The 7,269-nt window shown below is 41.3% G+C and overlaps 1 long non-coding RNA gene across 2 annotated transcripts; it reads left to right on the top strand.

The window, feature by feature from the left end:
- The first annotated feature begins 263 nt into the window (after window positions 1–263).
- On the top strand, window positions 264–7,068 carry LOC140219328 (uncharacterized). 2 transcript variants are annotated; one of them, XR_011895522.1, is made up of 4 exons: window positions 264–347; window positions 4,308–4,409; window positions 5,919–5,985; window positions 6,940–7,068. It is a non-coding gene; the product is annotated as an uncharacterized lncRNA (long non-coding RNA). The 2 variants fall into 2 exon arrangements; XR_011895523.1 differs by having other exon boundaries at window positions 5,950–5,985.
- Window positions 7,069–7,269: the final 201 nt, after the last annotated feature.

Consider the following 7,269-nt stretch of genomic DNA (forward strand, 5'->3'; position numbering starts at 1 on the left):
CCATGCACTCCTCGTGGCCTCCAGTGTGCACTTGTAGAGCTGCATAAGTCTAGTCAATTACTCGAGGCTACAAAGACCGGCGGAGAAATTTGTCAATTTATTCACGTTGCAAATCGACCCACTTTTACATTGCATGTGCAGTTAGAGGGTTAAATTATACCACGAAGGAGTCAGACACATTTAAAGAGGTTTCTTTCAGACTGCTTGCTAAAATGCTTCCGTACATAATGCATTTCTTTAGCAATGCATTTTTCTATTGACAGATCAGTCCGAATGTGGTTTCTTTAGCTGCGGAGAAGGATCAAAGAAGTCTTGCCTCGTAGGCAGTACCCCCCAGGGACAGTGTAGTAAGTATTTGGTTGCTCAGAATAATGGAACCTTTATTTGCTTTTTATAGAACCTGGAACACTTCTTTGTCTATTTAAATTTTCTCCTTTTCTACTATAGCTTGAAATTGTAAAGAGCAGGGCGCAAATATCAGGACAGAAGAAGAACACAAACCACAGGAACGACACATTCAAGCATAAACCAACTAGCCCAAGCAAGAGTTTTACTTGAGCATACTACTATAGCTACAGTTTCGCATTCGAACCTCCAGTTCTCAGGTGAACATATCTGAAAATAAACACACTGCTTGAATAACCGAATGTAGCACCCATCTACAGGTATTTTTAATGCGTACTTGTAAAAGCGTAATCGCCAGGCTGACGACGACGATGCTGCTCCTTTCTTTGTTTGCCTATTCCCAACACTTTGCATATGGCGGCTGCAATCTTGCCTAGCATACAACAGCATCAGGGCAATGGGTATGGGCCACTGTGCGTATGAGAAGGGACATGTGACGCTATAGATATAGGATTAATAAAGAGAAAAGGAGACATCGACAAAATCGTAGCAATTGCTACAATGGAAACCCATACAGTTTCCTCGAAAAAAAAACCTTGCTGTTGAGGAAAAATTTTTGCTGGACCGGAGCTCGAACCCGAGATCACTACCTTTCCGGGGCAGCCCCTCTAACACGCGAGCATTTTAAGCCAAATTTCTAGAATGGGTGTGCAATGAATAAATGGCCAAACAGACAAGTGGAATAAGAGAAAAAGAAAGCGAAGACGGTTACAAAGCGGTGAAGAAGTTAATTACAAAAGCAGATGAGTATGGTGAAAAAAATAACGTACGTCGCGTTTTATGGCAGGGAAGTACACGCAGAAATAAACACATTTCGGGAAACATCAAACAAAGTTTAGCTTATCAACGGTTCTCCGACACGTATGCGTGGAGCGTGCCAGCCTTTGATTTAGAATGTCACCTTCGCAAAACTGTGTTGTGTTAAAAGAAATGAGGCAGTGATGGTGGGCTTGGGAAAGCGCTAGATTATCTGTAAACTGTCTGGGCGAAATTGGTCATTAAATACGGAGGGAGAAGATTTGCTTTTATGATTCCAATATCAGTTGGATTTCGTTTAGTAATTCATGATGAATTGACATAAGGACTCACAGCTGTAAGGGTAATAATAAAGAACGAACTCGTTTATAAACAACATAGAACTTGCAGAACAATATCGATGTAGAAAAGGGAAGCTTGTTAGATTATGCAAGTTGCTGAGAACTAAAATGACCTCAGTAGTAAGCTGCTATCCTTGTTCCAAAATATTGTTTAGGCAGGCGGGATCAGTTCAATTAGAGTTCACTTGAAATTGCTTGGTGCTTAGACCTCGAAGCTTAAACTGCATCGTCGAGAGTGCGGCCTGAAGCATGGCATTGAGGCGGCTGGCGTCTGCAAACGTGCCGCGACGAGTTCTCTTATTCTGTGGTAAGCATGCTAAGGCGTTCTACAGGGTAAACTAACCTCGAGACGAATTGGTGAGCAACGTTCCTACAGTACCAAAAAGACCTTATCACGAAAGGCTTACCATTAAATCACACTTGACAAGCAAGTAACGACACAGAAACTAAAGACAGGTTGCAACGCTGTCCTAAACTTCCCGTAGCTGGTTGCCCTGTCTTCGTAAAATGTTGATGACATAGGCACAGACCTAATGATGCTTCTATCAGTATATATAGCCTGCATTTTATTTTATGGCAACTGAAGAATTGTGCATTTTGCCCAACTTTACTAAACCACAAAAAGCCTAAATATCAAAAAATAAAAAGTTACATATAGTAGCAAATACGTGCGGGCACTGGGTATTCGGCGCGTATGTTCCTTTTTTTTTTGTCAATGTTTGGCTTTTTTATGCGATAGCAATTATACGGGTGCTCCAGGCTGTTAGACGCTGTAGCCATTGGCTCTTCGGGGGTCTGGTTTGGCTTGAAAAATAAAGCGAAGTGGATGCGCCGTCAAAGCCGCATTACATTGGTTCGGTGGCGCATTCATGATGGCATTCTGCCATCCTGCGCTGGCATAATCTAGTGGCATAAACCACTAGAGGCCGGTGATCACGCCTGTCTTGTGGAGCGCCTTGTATCTGCAAAGGTGCGGGCTACTGCAGCCCAGCAGCAGAGACCTTGCGTGCTGGTTCGCTCCAACATATGCCAGTGTACAGTTAGAAAAGTGCCGGATAAATTGAAGTGCCACTGTAAACCTTAGTACAGCTGTGAATACTGCCAAAACTATTTTTAAAATTCGGTTTGAACCTCTCTCCCAGAAACTACTAAAGTACAGTTTTCAAAATGATTGTTTATCAGTTTAAACTAATAAAGTTTATCTATTTAGTGCCCATTTAAAGCTAGCTAAATATCTCTTTCACAACATCTAATAAAATGGCTTTTTTTCTATTTTCGTCCATTCCACAAATACGGCAGCTGTGCGAAAGAAGCGAACTTTACATAAAAGATGCCAATGGCAACATCATCCTGTGTTAACAAGTATTGCTTATTGGTCTTCGCCACAAAATGGGCAATATGATATCAACGTCGTAATCGCCTACCTCAAGAAAAGTAAGAAGCTGCCTATTCGTGCGCCCTTGCAGAACCGCAACGTGATTCCTAGCGAAGCCGATTCTCTCGGGCAGTTGAAATTAGAAATGAAGTTGCCAGAAATTATATCACCATAAATAGATGTTGCGTGTAAATGACTGGCCTGTTGAAAAACCCTGCTCGTCTTTAAGGCTTTCATGCACTACGTACGAAATCAGTACACAGACAGCATTTCCTCCACGTATACTTTTCTTCGCCAGTGCATTTCCACAATGTTTTCCCCCGTCTTTCGCAGAACGCAAGAAGATACGACTAAAGTCGTATATTGTGACCTCGTATAGATACGACGAACGTCGTTAGCAACTTACATAAACAATTTCTAATTGTCAGTAGCTTCCGCTCTCACCGTGAAGGCTCTGGACTGATTCACAAAGCGCTCATTTCGTTCGGGTTGGCGCTGACATTTCTCTTTACAAAACGATGGAAAAATCAAGATGAATCTACCGGTCTATGGCCTCGCAGTATTTTCCCACAGCATGGCGCTGTTCCTTGAAAAAAAAAAATAATGTCGTGTTTCTGTAGCAGGATTCTTTCAGGTAACTTTTTTGTTCGGCTATTATACGACACTTCGCATTTAGTAAACGGTATCCTGTAGAAGGAAGTTTGTGGTTTTTGCTTGTTTCTTTAGCACAAGGTCGTTGGAAGGAGGCAGCGAGCTACCAATCGTTTTAAACTGGTTGTGTGGGACGTCACCGCCCACAAGCTGTAATGAGGAGACCAAATGTCGCAGCAATACCTTCCACGTAGGATATAGAGACACAGTGCCACTGGCGGGGAATGTTGAGTGCCACCGCCGCCACCGCCTGCGCATCTTTATGCCGCCAGTTAAGAACCCGACGGAAGAATCCCTAGGCCTCAATTTCATTATTCCTGTAGCAATCGTGTTTACAGCATTCTGGCTGATCTGTGGCGAAGAGCAGATTCTTTCTGACCATTTCCCGAGTCAAGAGGTTTGCCATTGATGATGACTAAGATTTTTACCTTTTGCTGCCATATATATCTGCCACAAAGAATCTGTGACTACAAGCTTCATCAACAGGTCGAAATAAATTGTATACACAGTAAAAAGACACGCGTATACGTTGTCTTTTGGCAATTCGTTTTATAACCTATAATTACTATATTTCAAAGAAAACTTGCGGTTTTGACAAACATTGCGTTGAATTTACTCATAATATGAACCACGCCATGCCGCAAGCGACCGTTTCGGAACTACGCTTAACAGCTATGCTATAAAATTTACGTTTGGAAGGTGCTGGCAGCATACAACACGTGTGAAAATTGGCACAATACAACATAGCAACGTTTTTTCTTCATCCCTCGTAATTTCAGTCAAATCTGGAGAACAATGTGACAAATATTGGGGGTCAACTTGTGGTAAAGGAGTTCCTCTCGTATGCAAGGAGTCAGGAGGAGAATGCGTATGCTATTGCGGTGAGTAGTGCAGAACGCATTTTCGTTTCTAGTTCCATTGTATCGCTTATACCTTACCTCTACAGGGATATGTGGTGGAACAACGGCGCCTGGAATTGCGCCTTTGTTCCATTGCTCGGTTTGTAGACCATCTAAGCGCTAACGTTAAAATCGTTTTCTGCCTAAACGCGTAGCTTTTGATTCGTCAATGAGGGCTCAAGACTGGTCAACTCACCAAGCGAGCGCAACACTTCAGATTTCAAATGCTTTGTTTGCCATGTGACGAATTGTAAAAAAAGAAAAAGTAATGTTTGTGGGCTCACATCCTAGAATGATCTCACATCGGAGTACAAAAAAAAAATCTGACTGGCTTTTAAGGTTGCGTCAGTTGTGTGAGAGACAATAGAAAGTTCAGCCTATCAACTTTCTCAATGGCATCTGCAACCTGATAACGCCTCCCATATTTCTCAACAGGTACTTCTGAGGCCCCTTGAAGATGATAGGGAATGCAAAAAGCAAATTCCAATGTGATATTTACAACTGTGCTGCTTTTCGTGCACAACACAACTTAACCATCTGCCGCAATTTGCTTCTTTGGTTAGTAATACCTGCTCTAACGCTTTATTACTGACGCATAACTGCTATGTAAAACCAGTTATACACACTGAATATATACACTCAATGACATATACGCTCCCTGAGACGTGTCTCAAGCTTGGATGTTGACACAAAAATGGAACATTCTTTTTGATAGAAAGTCACAGTGGCGAAAATCTCAACGCAGGTGCATGTCAGTTTTGTCTTCCACAAGCAGCTCCTGTGCCGTTTTATTGAATACAACAACGTATGTAGAACGCGACTACTGACACCACGCGCTTATTTAATGACTAGTCTGGTCAATCCAGTAAACTTTTACAGGAGTCAACACTATGCACGCATTACCTACCGAAGAAAAAAGATAAGGCACAGACACAATGTGTGCGGAAAGAGACACACAGATTGTGCATTGACTAAATTGATCGCTGTGTTCAGAAGTCAGGTCAGGAAGCAACAGTATTCTTACTCAAACGTATCTTTACACACGCATGCTGCTTCCCCTACTTTTGTCTCAACATGAATGCTGAAAGGGTTTTATGACAATATGCAGTAAGCCAGTTGTGTGCAATGTGAGCTATGCAGTTACACTACGAACATAAGAAATGGAAGTCCGTGGTGACCAAAGTTCTCCAGAGTAAGTAGGAAGCGTTTTGGTATTATGTAAAAATCTGAGTGAGTTCACTCTTCCATGATGAAAAACCCGGAGCGTTAACATGGTAAGTTCTTGAAATGCAATCAAGTCAAATCTACAAATACTGGTTTTGAAATTCAATAATCAGAAGAACTTTACTTATTACGCAGCCTTAACTCTAGTTTACTGTCACTGTGGCTGCCATCTCATCAACGCATTTGGTAACATTTTTTGTCATATGAGGGCAAATAAGGTTTATAAAAGTTAGGATCAACAATGCCTTTATTTCTTTATACTTATAGCGTCTTCATATCCATTCCATTTACTTAGCAGGAAGTACAACAGAAGTCGGTTCAGATTGGGCTACAGGTAAGAATAACAGCGTATTTATATAATTTCAGAGTCATATCAAAAATAATTCTATACTATGTCGCATTCTTCTCTTTCGGCTTCTAACATGGGCAAATGAGCCCGCTTAAAGTTCTCTTCATGAGAGTGTAAAATTTGTCATGCAAGTTTTTCAAAAATAATTACATAGTAATAAATTTAGGTTACTGTGATCATTCTCCTAGCCCGCAGTAAGCGGCACTTTGAACAACTTAGCCGTAGGCTTCAAGAAAATCTTCGGAAAAGCTTCATTCTTTTGTCGAACCAGAACTCTGGACTTTCGACGTTGACTAAAACAAAGAAGGCATTCTTGCCTTGTGCTCTTGAAAGATGTTCTAAACTTGAAACAGTGCCTAATAGTCCTAGGCACAATAGTTTTAGGCACGCACTACTAAAAAATATTTTTTTCATTGCTAAATTCTTCGCTATGCAACGAAAAAAGCCGCTGTAGTAAGGTACTATAGAACAGTTCTATAATGACGAGCACCCTCCTCAAAGCGTGGAAAATAATTTCACTTCAGCACTGTATTATTTTACCTTACAAACTCTACTCCTAATATAATAAAACTGAAAACAATAATAAGCAACATCGTGCCACCAAGTTAGTGCGGTCGCCAAAGTTAAGAATATGCAATCTTAGGAGCGTATCTGCTTTTGTTTCACCCTACTGCGAGTGCGACTACCCTCTTTATCATCGTATATGATATTCTTCACATGCGTGCACTAAGCGAACTCACAGCCAATAGTATATGCAATGCGGGCTCTTAATTGGCATTACACGGAACGCGGAAGTAAGTGCTCATGTGGAGGGAAATAGTTGACTGAATCCAGGCTTCACGATACCTGGCGCACTGCACGGCAGTATTGATTGAGTAGCATTTTATTCGCGCAGAGTTTTGACTGTTGCATCAAGTCTAATTTCTTCTTTTATTTCAGCTACTTTTTCTGGAGGATCAGGATGATAACCGGACATTCTTTTTATGCTTACTTTGTCCCCTAAATATTGCCTCTGCCAGCTGTCTTTGTAAAGTGTGCTCGCTGTAACAGTAATGAAGGAAAATAAAAAATTCCCTTGCACAGTTTTTTTACATTATTATACTTTTCGATATTATATTGGAAAACTAGATTTTAGTTGGAAAATACAGCTCAAATTCTTCAACTGGCGTCACTCCTCTTCCTGGCACCAAGTGCGACTGCTCGGCTTTTATCTCACTTCCTCCTCCCCCCTTCCGCTCTTTTCTTGCTACTCTCTCTTAACGCACATTT

This window comes from Dermacentor andersoni, chromosome 7, assembly GCF_023375885.2.
Source record: "Dermacentor andersoni chromosome 7, qqDerAnde1_hic_scaffold, whole genome shotgun sequence".
In the NCBI taxonomy this organism is placed as follows: Eukaryota; Metazoa; Arthropoda; class Arachnida; order Ixodida; family Ixodidae; genus Dermacentor; species Dermacentor andersoni.